Raw genomic sequence first — 18562 nt, 5'->3', positions numbered from 1 at the left:
AACTTTCTTGTTGCTTGCTCTTTTTATACCAAACCCGAGTCGGAGTCCGATCTCATATGCCCAATTAAACGCTTGAATACTAGATGCAAAGAACAAGCTAGTCTTAAAATGATCTGAGTAATCAATACCGTCTCCATCGTTAATCACCTGCGCACGCATTTCGATAAATTAGTTATTAATTAATTATTTGTTACGGAACGAGTCAGAGTAAATAAAAAATAATATAAAACTAATACAAAGACGGTAATTAGTTATTTTATACAAAACGAGTCGGAAATATTAAAGATAAAAATATAATATAAAGACGATAATTAATTATTTCAATTGTTTTATAATACAAAGACGGTATTTAATTATTTTAAATGTTTTATACAAAAAAAGACGGAAATTAATTATTTTAAATGTTTTATACAAAACGAGTCGGAAACAAAAAAAAAAAAAAAAAAAAAAAAAAAATACACGGGTTTGGGCCTTGACGAAGGAAATTTTCGTCCAAAACCAGCCTGGACGGAAAAAAATCCTTCGTCCATAATGGGCCTTGGACGAAGGATTTTTTCGTCCAGGCCTGGTTTTGGACGAAAATTTACTTCGTCCAAGGCCCATTATGGACGAAGGATTTTTTTGTCAAGACAGTGTCCGGGCCGAAAAAGTTCTTCGTCCAGGCCCAGTTCGTATAATTTTTTTTTTTTTTTTTTTCAATTGCATTTTCAAATAAATCCGTCACAAATTCTATCATAATTCCGTCTACATTCATGACATCTATCCTAATTCGGGATTGAAACGATAATAAAACATAAATTTTTAACAAAACTAAATCGTAAACTAACCTCGTTACTAGCTTCATTGTTGGAATCGTTGTTAAAATCGTTCCCGTTCATGTTGTTAATTACAAAACCCGACTTCTTTTTTTGTTTGAAATATTTTAGTGAGACGGTGACTTGTGTTTTAGTGAGGCGGAAATTGCATTTGTGTTTTGAGACGGAAATTGCATTTTGGTGAGACGGATATGAAGTTATGATATGGAGGGCAAACTTGGAAATTTACATTAATTGTCGACGATATTTAGTAATTTGTCGACGACGTATAGCAGGACCCTTTTTTTAAGAATCTAGGGATGGCGGTGTTGATTTAGGCTTGGCCTTAATGTTGTGTAATATGCTAGGGAGTTTTTTTTTTTTTTTTTTTTTTAACCGTCAGGGCTGACCGAACTTTCAAATTACAAATCTATGGACATAGTTTTTATAATAATGAACGACATATGTAAATGGGTCCTAGCAAAGACCCGACTTAAACCCAACCCGACATTCGAACTTAAGACCCGCACTTGACCCGTACCTGAATTGACCCGATCCAGTATAAACCCGATTTTTTATTTTTCCAAGCTGATTATTATTTACAAATAACTTGATAATAGTTGTCCCAAAAATGCTCTGAATCCGAAATGAACCGGCTCGATCCAAAGTCTGCAGACCTGAAATGTCCCTACCTGAACTCCATGTCCAGTCGATACCAAAATAAGGTAGTTAAAAAAAAAAAAAAGTCCAAGAGGCAGAAGCAACGGAAAGCAAGCAAGCTATATGGACCGGGCTTTTGATAACGAATTGGATGCACCATAAGTTGTGTCCCAATAAATTTGCCCAAAAAGTTCAAATAATCCAAGCCCAATGATAATGAACATGGTAAATTTAGCACTTTGTTACAGAATAAACGCACAAATTAATTAACTTATTAACAAGGAGGGACCACGAGATCAATGTTTTAAACGTTGGTTATATTCGGAATTATTAGGAAAATATTGATTGGACCTCAGTCATGACATGGTATTATTGTATTAGTGTCATTGTAATTAAACGATTACGGGTTCAAATTCTAGAAACTCCCGACATCTTAAGTGAAATTCAACATATGTTAGTGTACTAACTATACTACTTAAATCCAAAATAACATTCGAGGAAAGAATGTATTAAATTAAAATATTAAAATATTGATTAGAGCTCAATTATAATCAAGATTTTAATTAAAATGGTCTTCTCAAGGAATGAGTAATACTAATCCCATATAACAAGTTAGGCACATTTTTCATTTGGTAAACAACCTTCGAATCTTCGTTCATATAAGAACTACTTCTAGGCTACTAGCCACTTGAGACGAACATCACGGAACATGTGATGTAATTATGTAACATGTGACTGCCGACGTCTGCCGTAAATATATTTTGACGATTGTTTTGAATGGAATGAGTCAGAACTCCGTAAGAGCAATAATTATGATAACATTTAATTGTAAACTACGGTACAATATAATGTTCGTGTCATGAGTGATGGGTTCATGACTAGTTCACCTGCTTATCGTCTCTAACATTGTACCAATCTAACTATCTAACAAGTAAACACATTTTGATGTCGGTATTAATATATTCCTTCCGTTTCGGTCATTTGTTTAGCTATTTCATTTATGATTGTGTCATGTCCTGTTCTTTTTGGCTGAATGTAACTGAGCTAAACTGAATGGAGTTGAAGTAAGAGTTAATTTGTAAAGAGAGAAGCGGAACGGAACTGAACTGAATGAAGCTTGAACTGAATAAAGCCGAGCCGAACTAAACTGAGCTGAAATGAAATTGAAGTAAAAGTTAATTTATTTACCTTTTAATATTAGGACTATTTTTAAAGAAGTAATTTGATCATGCACATATCTAAATGATTTACTTATTATTCAATAACAACATCCCTAAATAGTCTCTTTCCATTTCCTTGGTTTTGTGCCAAAACGTAAATAAATGACCCGAAGGGAGTACATTATATATGAAAATGAAGATGAAGATATGCAAATTTCTATAACTTACGCGATGATAAACACGAGTTGAATAACGAATGAACAATGCTACCAAGCTTTCAAAGGTTCAAGTTTCACGTATTGTCACAATAATGCCTACAATTTTGTGCACATCAAATTATGGTGAGGACACTCCGACTTATAAGACACAACATAATTAATTTCTAAATCATGTTGCCAAAAAAAAAAAAAAAAAAATCTTAATCATGAGCATTATACCATTAGAAACTTGAAGAGAAAAGGGCTAGCTAGCATGAAAGAGAAGAATAAGTCGAGATAGTCAAGAAGACTGCCTGACGAGTCCTATATCTATAAACGATCCACCATCATCATCGTAGATAGACGTCAACATAAATCATGAGCATTATAAAATTAGAAATTTGAAGAGAAAAGGGCTAGCATGAAGGAGAAGAGTAAGTCAAGATAGCCAAGGAGACTGCCTGACGAGTCCTATAAACGATCTACCATCGTAAATAGACTGTTAACCTAGAAAATTCAGGCAAGTCATCCTTGGCTACTCAACATTACTCTAACTCTTCATGTAAGCCCCTTCTCTTCCTCCAAAATCACCATTTTTTTTTTCTCATTTCTCTCACATTTTTTTGCCTTATTTCTCTAACTTCCTTAACAAATTATTGTGGGATGGATGTAGTCCAACATACAACAAGCAACACCCCTATATATAGGGCACATTTCAAGTAATATGATTGCATGTTATATTCTCGGTTGCCCCTTACTTTTAAGCCCATCCCTATATCATATCCCTTCATATATTTTTTATTCTTATTTTGTGTTTTATATTATATGCTCTTGTAGTTTTGTTGCCCCTTCAAATTTAACAATTTAGCAATGTCTAGGGTCTTCTATTTCTATTATAGTCTATTTTTATTCTAAAAAATGCTATTTGGTTTATATTAACTTATATGCAATAATGGAAACATGTAATTCTCAATCTAATTATTTTTCGTACCATCAAGCATTTAGTTTTGTATAAGAAAACGATAAAATCGAAAAAAAATAAAAATACTTATTCATAACGCAAATATATAATTAACGATAAGATTCTGGTATATCATCGATAGAAAATTTAAATTTATACTATGTACAACTAGCTAATTACACGACATACGCAACTTAAAAAAAAACTATTTAGCAATGTCTAGGGTCTTCTACATATATATATTTTAGTCTTATTTTTATTCTAAAAATGGCTATTTTTTCTCTTGACTTATGCCATATAATGGGAAAAAGTAATTATTGATCTTAATATCAATTATCGAGTATCTTTTATTATTAAAAAAAAGTCAAAAATAACATTCAGACCGTAGATACAAAATGTCGATAAGATTTTAATATAATATCGATTTAAAATTTATACAAGTAGCTAATTACATAACCTTCACAACTTAAAAGAAGAAACAAGTTGCACAATGCAAGTTGCAAGTGGATGCAATCTTCTTCCATGATTGTTGACCTAGATTTGATTCTTCATCTTACTTTTCTTTAAAATTCATAAAAAGTTAAATACAATCATTCCAAAAAAAAAAAAAAAAAAAAGAATATCCAATTATCTTTTATTTTTCTTCTTATATAAAGAATATAAGAAAAAATAAATATAAATAAAAAAATTAACCCCTTCATCCAAAAACTAGTGTCACCACCACCACCCACTTGAACAAATCACATGATGCAACTTACCAAAAATAGAATAAATTCCATGTTAGACCAGAATAGTGTCAGATTAAAGTAAGTTGGGTAAGGTTGACATAGTGGGATGTTGAACTTTCATGTAAATTGCAAAAATAATGCATTGCATCTAAACTAAAGCAGTCCGTCTTGCTTAAGACCGTCACTATCCGTCTTAATCTTAAGACGGATAGTGCTTTCTCACACAAATGCAAGTGGGAGGCAAGTGGGTATATCCATTTCCCACCCACTTGCCTCCCACTTGCATTTGTGTGAGAGGCCACTATCCGTCTTAATCTTAAGACGGATAGTGACGGTCTGAAACAAGAATTTGTGAAACTAAAGTTCATGCAGTAAAACTACTATTTTTAGAATGTGTGTCATACTATAATTTTTATAGTAAACAACTTCTGCATCACTGACAGTCACTAGGACATTTTTTCCAGGTTGGTTAATAAGATGATATTGGGCCTTCTTACTGAAAAGTAGAGAGGGAAGTGGCACGCGAACCATTGGATCGGCACACTTTAGTACAACTTATGGTTTATTTTAGCACGACATGAAATTGGTATGGCATAGTATGCTATGGGTCATGCCTAGAGATGGCAACGGATCCTGGACCCTATTTAGATCCGGCGATCCGGACCCTGATGGGTAGGATATGGATTCTAATTTTTTGGACCCCGTGGATATGGGTTGGATATAGATCCACTTATTTGAAAATGGATCTGGATATGAATTTGGAAAATTTGGATCCGTCGGATATGGGTCGGATATGGATCCGACGTTGGTGTGGCAGATATTGATCTGGATCCTATCGGACCCTACCCAGATCCGATCTATTGTCATCCCTACTAACATTACACAAACACAGTACACAAGTTGTAAGTTAGAGATGGCAACAGATCCCTAGACCCTATCCAGATCCGCGGATCCGGACCCTCCTGATGGGTAGGATACGGATCCTAATTTTTCAGACCCCGTGGATATGGGTTGGATATGGATCCACTTATTTGAAAATGGATCTGGATATGGATCTGGAAAATATGGATCCGCCGGATATGGATCCAACATTGGTGTGGCGGATATGGATCTGGATCCTATCGGACCCTACCCAGATCCGGTCCATTGCCATCCCTAGTCATGCCTGGGCCGAAATTTGAGAAAACAGATCATGCTTAGCCCAAGCATGACATGACACGACCCACCTGGGCACAAAACGCTTGGACATGCCTAAAATACAAAGAAATATAAGGCTTAAGTGGAGGAAGTACTTGGGCCCGCTAAGCATGGCACGACACGACATGGCATGTTGGGGAGAGTGTCTGGGCCGCCATTTCATTTCATCAGCACGACACGACATGACACGAAGCCCACATTAGTGGGCCTGGTCATGCCATTTTTTCTTCCAAACATAGTGTAGGATCCAACAGACTTCACTTCCATCTCTACTGAAAAGAAAGTGATGAATATTATAGTTTGTACAATCTGATCTAGCCATGGCCATTGGCCATTGGGAACAAGTTAGTGCGTTAGGAGGTTTATTGAGTGGTTCGGATTATACATCATATCGAACTGTCTATCTGTGAGTTGGATTTAGCCATTGACAAATTTGATATGATATTCATGAACACTTAGATTAATTGGTACAGGTTGTTCACTTGTTCTAGCTTAACCAGATGTTTTGGATTCAAATCCTGAGAATGTAACAGTGTTAGAACCCATAAAAGAGGACTTTATCGTCATAATGACCTTACCTGACTTAAATCCGGATTAGACCAGATATACACAAAAAAATGACTAATTTGATATGGTCCGGTTTGTTCTGAGTTCGTGATTGACAAAAGGTTATATATTTGTGTTAGTTGGATTAGTGGATTATAGGGGTTAAGACTTTACGTAAGTTGAAGATGAAGCATTTAAAAATAATTGGGTTGTTCGGGTCGAGTTAAGTTGCAAAAATCAGTTCACATTGCGATTGAAGCAATTAACCTAATCAGGTTTTAATTGAGAGAATAACAATCCACTAAAACATAACACAATAGGAATACGAATACGAACATGATACGATATTATATCACTATACCAGTATAGTAACGTGTGACTTAGTTAGTCGTGACACGCGGTAGATCTAATCCAATAAGAGATGAATTTTGATAAGCCGTGAACATTTGGTATATATTCCTTAGGTTTTGTACAATTTAAAGGTTTGGGTGTTTGACTTAAAACCATAATGACATTGACGGCTGATTTCAGAATCTTAAAAAGTAAAGCACACCATATTTCAACGACCAACAATTCTACGTCCGATATGACGATCATGTAGATCCTTTTGTTCCAAGTCGATATCCAAGTTCATTTGGACCATGCTTTGATCCGATTTACGGGTGTTCTAAACTTTTAAATTTCTAATAGGTGTCACGTACTCTGTATGTGAAATACTTGTATAAACGGGAACATATAAGAGCCCTATTAGCTCCTTAACATGTGTTTATTGGGCACATGATAGAAAAATTGATATATAAATCATAAATCATGATTTTTTTTAGACAAAAATCTTATTTTGACAATTGTTTTATTAATTATAACTACACTGATATAGATCCCGCGTAATAAATTTGCGGTATTTATAGAGTTTTTACTTTTTAGTTTAATACTTATTCATTTCAAATTTATACCTTAATATTTTCATACTTCACCTATTTTGATATGAGAAAAAAATTAAATTGCAAAATTAATAAAAAAAAATTGGGTATGTCATGAATTTTGTTTATGACAAAGTTAATGATTTCATTTTATAACTTTACTGAAATTATCTTTAATGAATTTTTTTTTCATGAAGCTAATAATAATAGTTTATTTTATTGTTTTATACGTTGTAAGTATGCATCAAGTCATTTTGTAAGAAAAATTAGCAATTTTGTATTTTATAATTTTATACATCTTTTATTTTATTTCGATTAAAGCATTATAATTATAACTTAGAATTTAATGAAAAATCATGTTTTCAAGAAAAAATAATAGCTTAATGGGAAAATCTCATTTCTTTCCTTTTATAAATAGATGGAGTTTGGAGCGAAAACTTTTGAGAACTTTTATTTTGTTAGTAGTAAGGGGATGGATCGTCATACACTCATACACCATGATCATCTTCTTTACTAATTCTGTTTTTTTTTTCGCATTATTAATGTAAAACAAATATTGATTATTGATTACAACGTAGATGTTATTTTTTTGTAATTCATTAAAGAGTAGGTCACGATCAACCACAAAAGGATCACAAAATACAAATAAAAGGGTACGGAAGACTGAACTCTCAATAACTTATTGAAAGACCGTCTCTCTAAAATTTTAGTGTTCATTAAAGAGTAAATTATCAATTACACCCACGCCAAATACACATTTTTACATTTACTCCCACGTCAATTTTTTTTTTTTAAATTACACCCAAATTAATAGCTCCGGTTATAATTTGCACCCAAGGCCATTTTCAGGTGAAAAAATTAATAAAATGACGATTTTGCCCCTGCATTTATTCTATCTTCTTTATGCTTCCCTTTCATTTTCTCAGTAACCAACATCATTTTGTATTTTCGTTGCTCCCTCTACATCACCATGGTTGAACCTCCAATTAGTAGTTGACATGGCTCGCACACCACCATAGTACTATTTGAAATTGGAGTAATCGGTCCACATATATCGGCATGAACATGCTCGAGTTTCTGAGATGCATGCTCTCCAGGTACTTCTCTTAGGAAAAGAGACGCAAAGTTGTTTTCCTTTCAAACAGTCGGTACACACAGTTGTGATTTCGTCGATCTCGGATAGCCCTCTCACCATTTCTTTCGGTTGTAGTGTTTTCAGGCCTTTGTATTCGAGATGGCCATACCTCTTATGCCATAGTTCAGTGACATCTCCATCTTTAGTTGTTGTACGTAGACAAAAGTCTGACTTCAATTGCAATTCCGGCCAATTCCGCCGGTCAATTGCACTTTCGAATTGATTGCTAATTTCTGGGTTTTATAATGCTCTGGCATTAACCGACATTATTTGTAATGTTTATAAATTGCTTGGCATTAAACAATGGGAGACTTACCTTGAGCAGGGGGAGGTCTATAAATTAAATTGGGGAAGATGAGGGAGAAAGATATAGAAGAATGGATGAGAATGAGGAGAAAAAACAAGGTGGGTTCATAGAAGAAGAAGGAGGAAGGAAGGGCAAAATCGTTCTAAAATCAATTTTTTTTAAAAAAAAATTGAATTTTGACGGAAAAGTGGTCGGATTCCGATATTGGATGCAATTTGTAAACTGAGCTATTAACTTGGGTGTAATTTAATAAAAAAAATTGACGTGGGGGTAAATGTAAAAATGTGTATTTGACGTGGGTGTAATTGATAATTTACTCTTCATTAAATTATACGGAGTATGTTATTTACGGGGTATATTTTAGGTCTTTCCATAATTGAGTAGTCCCATTGTCATACTTCGTATTAATCGTATATATGATAGGAAGATATGATACGAGTAACTTTATTCCGAAACGCTGTCTATTATTTAGCTTTATGTGATACCAGATTACCAGAGCATGAACCCAGGTTTCGAAAAAGACTTATTAGCTTGTCAAGTTAAATACATACCCAACTCGAGTCCCTCATCTAGTCATCTCTAATCTATATATCTTCTCGACTGCTCCTTCACTAATCATCAATGTGTTATATGTGCATTGTGCAACCTATATGAAAAATACTCGTAATGGATCTTATTATATAGGGCAATGATATTGCTAGAGAGTAAAGCTTTAATGCCACGAATTTATAAGTATATTATTTGCCTGCAACTTGCATTTACATAGGATAGGAGTAAGTCGTGGCATTATCAAAATTTAGTTCGTGACATCATCAAGCCCCTTATTATATTGGCCACATAAACTGGTGAAAGACGATCTTTCAATACAAGTTTTTCTTAACACTTTTATTTTTGATCGTGTCTTACCTTGAGTCTTTTATTTGATACATCATTTTCCATAAATGATGTTGTACTCATACATTAGACTACTCGGTAACCACCTTAATTTATCAGAATGGTGATAGTCTGATAGACTATAACTTGAAATTTAAGAAAGACTTGAAACAAATTAGTACGACTGCAGGCAGGTTTAAAGCCAAGCACAAATTTCTGATTCTCTTCACACGGTTCCACAAGGGTGGAGTCTAGTGGTTAATACTTGGGTGAAACTCGCAGGAGTCTCAGGTTCATTCATCTCCAAGTACAATATCGATGAGGTTATTTATGGCCTGATTTCCCAGGCTAGTTCTTTTGGACTCCAAACTTGTCACCCTCGAATGGTTAACCTGGTAATCCACAGTGAAGAAAGATAAATGGAAACGATATGATATGCATGCCTAAGTGTTGCAATTAAACTACATTGTTAGTAATTTTGAAATATTCAATCAAAAAGCTGATAATGGAGCTTCCTATTAGCTACCCTTATTAAAACTCAAGAAGGCCAACCATTGCGAGTGCAAGTTTGCCAATCATTCGAGAAGAGACTGAGGGCTAGCATGAAGATATGAGAGCAGTGAAGATAGCCAAGGAGACTGCCTATCGTACACACTTTATAGATCTCATCGAGAATCTATAAGTAGCAACGCAGGCAAGTCATCCTTGGCTACTCAACATATGACTTTCATTTCCATGTAAGCCCTCTCTCTTTATATTCTTCAACACACTCTCCTCAAAACCATAATTATAATTTGCAAGCATGCCTATCGCTCGAGAAGAGATCGAGGGCTATCATGAAGATATGAGAGCCAGTGAAGATAGCCAAGGAGACTGCCTATCGTACACTCTTTACAGATCTCATTGAGACTCTATAAGCAGCAACGCAGGCAAGTCATCCTTGGCTACTCAACATATGACTTTCATTTCCATGTAAGCCCTCTCTCTTTATATTTTTCAACACACACTCCTCAAAGCCATAATTATAATTTGCAACCATGCCTAACACTCGAGAAGAGATCGAGGGCTATCATGAAGATATGAGAGCCAGTGAAGATAGCCAAGGAGACTGCCTATCGTACACTCTTTACAGATCTCATCGAGACTCTATAAGTAGCAACGCAGGCAAGTCATCCTTGGCTACTCAACTCGTGACTCTCATTTTCATGTAAGCCCTCTCTCTTTTAAACCGTAAATTATAATTTGTACTACAAAATATGTGTACTAATTATATATATGTAAAGACATTGGTGATTGCAATGCTAAGATGTATGGGATACAAGGTCTATATATAGTGCACCAATGTTCACCCAAGACGGGCCGCAAATGGTACATATCGAATAATATTATGGATAGTGCACCACTACTTTCATATGATTTTCTTCCCCCCTTGATTGAACCGAATATATTCGTATGTATATAGTGTACTTCGGATAAATTGGCCTTTGGGGAAAATTTTGACTCAAATGTCAATATGAATGTTGGACTAAAATAGTAAATGGTCGGATTATCTGACTAGAATAATGTTTGGAAATTAATATGCCTTTTTATAAAACCGTTTTATGATAATATGATATGGTAGACCTATAATGAGAAATGACTAAACACAAACAGTAAACATGTCTATTATCGTTATAAAATGTCAAATTATGAAAATCAAATTAAAGTTTAATTAAATAAACAGGTCTACGATGCTCCCTCTTGTTCTCGGATTGGTCTTGTGTATGAGACCGTCGTATGAAATGATTTGTGAAGAGACGTGTTTTGATATAAAACCACCTTAATATAAGGTTTTGGTTGAAATGGTCTTAGTATTGGGAGGCCTGCATTGCATCCATACTTCAAGTGTAATGAACATTCATGTGAAGGAAGGTGTTACAATATAAACCAATTACAGGACTCCAATTATAAGCTTAAGTTTTTGGCTGGATAGTTTCCTAACAACTCTATTTTTTTTATTATATCATGTTTAGTGGAAAAGAATACTCCGTATTAAGTTTGGTGTCTTGTTAACATTCACCTGGTTATTTAGGATCCACCATAATACCAGTGACAATGGCGCCAAATGTAATACCTCCTATAAATTGGAAAGTTTTATTGATAAGTTTATATGATTAAATGTTTAATAAAAGATTTTAAAGAGGTAATGATATCAACAAAATGCATTTTCTTTTTTGAAAGTCCATATTAAGACTCCTTCAGGAATGTGCATGATTGAAGTCAAAATGTGCTAAAAAAAATTCCGGGTAAATACATAACCTGAATAGCTATCGTGAATGACCGCTTATGGTTCGAGGACTAGATTGGGGTGTTACACCGCTAGGCGCTAGTTGTTGAAGGCATGTGTATGCCATTATCATCCTAACAATGACATTGTCCGTTATTTAGTGGGTTATTTAATCAGTGCTTCATATAACGGTTGATAAGCGGGGTTTGTCGCACTCCCCCGATCAAACAAATAACTCAACTAATGTAGTAGGGTAGTCGAGGTCGAATCCACAGGGAGCATGGGTGATTACTAATTGTCTATATTCTTATGCTTAGCTAAGTCGGAAATATTTGGATGAGGTTTAAAACTAAACAACTAAACTAAATAAAATGAAATGCAAATTAGCTAAAGATGATAAATGAGTAAGAAAGGAATAAAGTTATAGATCAAATGATTAAAAAGGCCTAGAACTCGGTTTTACCACAACAATTCGTAATTCCACATATTAATTCCCTAGGCTAATCACTCGGGTAGACAAGCAAGGAGGAGATGGTTCTAATTCGCCTAAGACCCCCCTCTCGGGTTCGAAGTAGGACACTAGCACTACCCACCAACCCCCCTCTCGGGTTCGAAGGTAAGAATCCCTAACTCAACACTCAACTACCCCAAAATCATGCACAATTCCAAGGAGGTCAAGAACTTGGTCAAGGTCATTAAGCCCCCATCGTATTCCGGGTCATCCCACTCCCTCTCTCGAGGGTCGATTTCAAACGCTAATTTAGAGGTGCCCTACCCGGTTCTCCCTTTCGGTCTCAACCAAGGTTAGCAATAGGGTCGAATTTCGGGTATCCAAATCACAACCTAACCAACTCTCGTTGGTGGACAAGGGTCATAAATCGACACTACCCAAAAATCAATCCATAAACCCAAATCAATCCTCTAAACTACCCTCACCAATTTCCCCAAATAATTAGCCTTTATGAGATTCAATTAGTGAAATTACTCATATTGGGTCAAACCGAGTCCTAGTGGAAGACTACTCACTAATCATGGTACCAAGAGCAATAAAAATAACAAAGATGGTTTCTTTATGCATAATCATGATGGAAGTGTAAATTCTATTACTAATCATGCAAATACCCAACTCAAATTACAAGGAAAGACAATTTAATTCAAAAAACAATGAAGATTAAACTTAAAGGCACAAGCTTTAAGTCAATAAACACAAAGACTCAATCTTTAACATGAGAAATCAAAGATTCAATCTTGTAAACAACAATGGTGAATAGAGAAAAGATGAACAAGAAAGAGAATAACCTCAATTAAACAATAAGAAGTAGTATTCAAACATTAACAATTAAACAAAACTTAAAAGAAGGCAAATGTAAACAATTGAAATTAAAGAGTGAAATAAGAGTAAGGAATTATACCAATAACATGGGGACTTGAATTGATGGAATGAATAACTTGGATAAACAAGAGATTGATTAAACTAATTGAGTAATGATTACAAATTTTATTGAAGAAATATTGAAAGGGAAATATTTAGGGTTCTACCAATATTGAGAGAGTAAGAGAGACTAGTTTCTAATCTAATTTCTAAGGTAAGTAATGGGTAATGTGAGGTAGTGTTTTATAATGTCCTGGCTAATGTAAGTAAAGGGGTAGTCTTTTTATACTAATTACTACTAATAATTATGACACTAATAATAATAATAATAATAATAATAATAATAATAATAATGACTCTAATCCTAACTACCAAACTCATCGACACAAATTACATCCCAGACAAATCAATTCAAAAACAAAAGAAAAAGGAAAAAGGGGAAGGGAAACACGAGTAAAACGCAGCAGAGGTGCTTTGCCGGTCCACCGGCGGCCGGGCTTGATGCCGGCAGCGAGGCCATTGAAGAAAGAGCAGAAAAGGGATGGGTGTGCGTTATGCCGGCCTGTCGGCAGCCGGGGCACCGGCATAGAGCACAAAATTGATGCGAGATTGTTGATTGTGGTGCGTTTTGCCGGCTAGACGGCTGCCGGTCCCTATACCGGTAGCGAGACCTTCGCAAAAAAAAAAGAGAACAAATTGGTGTGTTCTGCCGGTTGAGGAGTCGGCTGCCGGGGCGCCGGCATGGAGCACAAAGCTTCTGAATAACTTGTTTCGATTCCGAGTTCGAATCTGATTGTGCTTTGGTGATGGTGGAGTTGCCGTTGTTGATTGGATGATGACGATGATTGCAGCGTGAGTTTGTGGCGGTCTCCACTGATGGTGTTTGATGAAAATGGTGATGAACGATGATGATGGAGTGATTGAATGGTGGTGAATGTGTTGAGGTGATAATGGTGAATGTGAATTGATGATGATGATGAATGTTGTTAATGGTGATGAGTGAAAACGATGAACATGAAGCTGATTGTTGTTGATGAATGAGATGCAGGGGGTGTTTGATTATGGAGGAGGGTATGATGTCGAAGGTGAATGATAATGGAGGTGATGATGGTGATGAATGATGTGAGTGAAGACAATGAAGGAGCAGGACGTGTTACTTGATTGTTAAAGGTCAAGGTTGACCTTTGACCTTCATTTATTTGGTTTGCTTTGACCCGTCTTGACTCTATCAACATCCGTCTTGCTTCACTTTGACCATGCTTCCGTCTCATTATTCCAACTTGCTTTCCCGTCTCACCTACCCATTAAATTAATATAATAATAAAATAATGTTAATAATACTAATATTATATAAAACCGACTAATTATTAAATATAACTAATACGACTAATTATTATAAATTAGTAAATAAATGAGCTAATTAGATTAATTAAGACGCAAAATCGAGTCGTAATAAGATATAAATGCGGGGTAAAAAGCGACTAAAATACTATTCATCAAACCTCCCCACACTTATACCTTACTCGTCCTCGAGTAAGCTCATTAAATAAACTAAGACCCTTAATATAAAAGACTAGCTAATCTAATAATATCCGATGAAAGACAATTAACGGGTCTTCTCCGTCCCTTCAACTCACACCAAAACACAATGAGGTATGCATTCCGATGCAAGGCAAGTGGGGGCTTGCGGAAAATTTTGACACATCCAACATTTAAACACGAATCAACATATAAGATGCATCACAAAAAGTCAAACCGCTTTCCTCATCTAAGCGGCCGTTTGTTTTCAAAAATCGAACCAAGAGAGTCATTACTGGAGGATGTCGTCTCCGGGTCTTACCAAGGTGTCAATTCCCTAATTCTAGCTCAAGTAGCCAACATTGACAACACGGGATGCCTTTTGAAACAAATTCTAGGCGGGAAAGGGGAAGTACTTCGCTATACTCCCAAGAATGACACGACACACTCAAGATTCGACTCCATATCAAACCGTTGACCAAAAAGAGACCAAAGTCCGACCCTCACGGGTTTCACTAGTCACTCAAATGAAAGAACGGGGTGATTTTTTTGTGACAAAAGTAACCAAAATCACTCTCCTAACTCGACTTGCGAAGCATGCCCGCAATCTAATATGGTACTATATCCAATATCCGCAAGAGAAATGTTAAATGATGCACATACAAGAGAGACAACCGGGTTGTAATGGGGCTTGGGTTCGGTGAAAAGGGGTTGGTGCAAGCACCGTTTTTAGGAAATGTGGGGCTAAAGATCGAGTAGTCGCCACATCTAACCAATTCACTAAACTCAACCAACGCAAATGAATTCTTTCACAAAATATGACAAGATTGTCATTTCCAAAATCATTCAATACTCTTCAAAACAAACTCAATTTGCAAATTACCAACCCTTTATTTGGCACAAAAATATACATTCTTTTCTTTTTGTTTTTCATTTCATTTTTTCTCTTTTTCTATTTGTTTTTCTTCTTCATTTTTTTTCTTTTCTATTTGATTTTCTTTCTTGCATTTTTCACGACTTGTTCACCTCTTATTAGACAAAAGTAGCCAAAGTTGCATTTCACTCATGTGGCATTAAGATCATACACCTCAAGGTGAGTCAAAATTCCAACCCAAATATACTCCACAAAAGAACCACAATGACGAACTACTCAACCAAGGTGAGTTGTTTATGGGATGTAGTTAATTTGTTGGCAATAGAAACGATAAGGCTTAGGCTCAAAATGGGTTAACAAAAGGAAACAATTGACTAAAGGGCATAACAAAGGCTTATTTGGCTATTGTGAGGTTACTTTATTTGAACAAAATTGTCTCAATATGCACACCGACACTCCTACGGTAAGGAATGAGCACCATACTTATGCGTTTTGACATGACATACCACGTAAGGAGAACTACTCTCATGACCTAAACAGGACCGGTTTGATGGACCGGCCATAAAGAGGCTCTATCCTCACATTTTAGTAGCTATGTCGGTCTAAGGTCAAGTCTCGGGCCTAATACGGTCTCACAAGGTGGTCGCAACTTGGTTGTTAAGCTAGACTTCCGGGTTTTTGCAAGCAAAAACCCTAACATGTGTCATCAAAAGGCACGAGCTATCAAGAGGGAAATGACACGGACAAAACAATTATCATCATTGACGACATATACCCTCCACATTTAGACCATCTATGCAACTATTTACATACGAGATGCAACGTGTATGAAATGCAACTAAACATATGAACAAACTACGTGAATGCAAGAGTGAACACATATATTCATGTCTAATCTAAATACATACAAGTTCTAGTCCTAACAACACATCAACAACATAATCATATCCAAAACGGTTCCCAAAAGGAACACCCACATCACATATCCCGTCCTCCTCCATGCTTATATATACAAAAAGAAAAGGAAGGATAGAGGGGAAAGAATTGGAAGAATTTTACCAAGCGTCTTCTCCGATGATTCATGTGTTGCCTATCAAAATAGTTAGGACAAATGCAATATATATAATATAAACAATGCAATATTTTTGAAATTTTTGAAATTTTTTAATTTTTAGGCATTTTTGTATTTTTCTCAAATTAACAAGCAAATATACACAAATATAAACAATATGCACAAAGTGGATATTTCCCTCCCCACACTTGAAATTTACATTGTCCTCAATGGAACAAAGTATAGGGGGAGAAAAGGAAGAATAAATAACATATTTTTGTTGGTTTTTGAATTTTCCAAAATTAAAGAACATGTTTTTGGATTTTTTTGAATATTTGAAAATAAATAACATGTTTTTGGTATTTTTAAATGATGGAATTTCCTCCCCACACTTATTTATTTACATATTTCAAATGGAAATAAATGTGTGGAGGAAATTTCGAAATAAAATACATGTTTTTTGAAGATTTTTTGATTTTTCAAATTTTGAGTGGTTTTTGGTTAAAGAATGTAATGCATGAATTATTCTATATGCTAAATTAAAAGGACAATGCAAACTACACTACATGAGTGCAAAGAGAGCTAATTTAGATTAACTCCCATTCGGTTAAGTAAACTAAATGCAAATGCAAGCAAAACATAAATAAAGCAAGGGAAGAGAATACTAACAATGTGGTGGTTCTTAAGGGACTCCACCAAACCTCTCATTCAAAATTTTGTTTCTTGAATTTCCAAGTAGCGTGATCCATGTCACTCAAGGCACGGAGTAATCGGTCAAATGCTCTATCAAAACCTTCAACTAGAAACAAGGAATGCCAAGCTATAGAAAACCGCACCCGACCTCTCTTCCAACGTTTCTTCCCATGGTTCCTCTTACTCTCCTTGGTTCCCTTTTTTGGGCCCTCTTGATAGTTAGAACCCTTAAACTTGGAATGGTAGCTAGGTGGTAGGAGGAACGGAATCTCATAAGTTTCACTTGTTGGGCAACTCTCTTCTTGGTCACCAAAGTAAGGAAATTGGTAGGGAATAGTAGGTGGAGGAGTCAACTTCTCAACATTGAGGTTCATGATGTTGTCATTTTTATCGCCATTTTCTTGACTCTCCTTTTGAACCAAACTATTTCCATTGAGAGCCGCCTCCAAGGCATCAATTTGAGCTTCCCAATCACTTGAAGAGTTATCCAACCAAGGTGCTTCTTCTAAAGGGCTTAGACTAAATGAATCCGGGGAGTTCAAGAATGATTCAATCTCATTATTAATTTGGTCTTCAAATTCATCTTCTCTTGAGTCATTTTCACCCAAATGTCCTTTAACATCAACTCTCAACGCAAGATCACCTCCATTTCCCTCCTTGTTTGTTGGACAAACTTCCAATGGATCCAAGTGTGAAGGCTCAATATTATCCTCATTCAAACAATCCTCCAACACATCCACCCTACAACAAGAGTCACTCATAGAAGGAGATTTCATGGAGTTTTCCAAGGAGAATTCTATCTTGTCATCACCAACTTGAAGAGATAGTTTGCCATTTTTCACATCAATCAAGACACCCCCCGTAGCAAGGCAAGGGCGTCCTAGGATGATTGGAATTTTAGAATCCTCGGGAATATCCATCACATAGAAGTCGCAAGGTATCACAAGCTTTCCCACCTTGAGTGGTACATCTTCCACAAGGCCAATTGGATACCTCACCGATCTATCCGCAAGTTGCAATGATACTCTTGTAGGTGAAAGTTCAAAACCCTTCAATTTCTTGAAGATATTGAGAGGCATGAGGCTAATGCTTGCTCCCAAGTCACACAAGGCTCTCTCAATATGAACGGTCCCAATTGTGCATGGTATGGAAAAACTACCCGGATCTTCAAGCTTTGGTGGCATCTTGTGCAATAGGATAGCACTACATTCTTGTGATAAATTGACCATGGTACTTGGACCCAATGAATTTTTGTTGGAAATCAACTCTTTCAAGAATTTTCCATATGCGGGTATCTCCTTGATGGCATC

Source organism: Silene latifolia, chromosome 10 (assembly GCF_048544455.1).
Source record: "Silene latifolia isolate original U9 population chromosome 10, ASM4854445v1, whole genome shotgun sequence".
Classification (NCBI taxonomy): domain Eukaryota; kingdom Viridiplantae; phylum Streptophyta; class Magnoliopsida; order Caryophyllales; family Caryophyllaceae; genus Silene; species Silene latifolia.
This window is presented reverse-complemented; position numbering follows the sequence as displayed.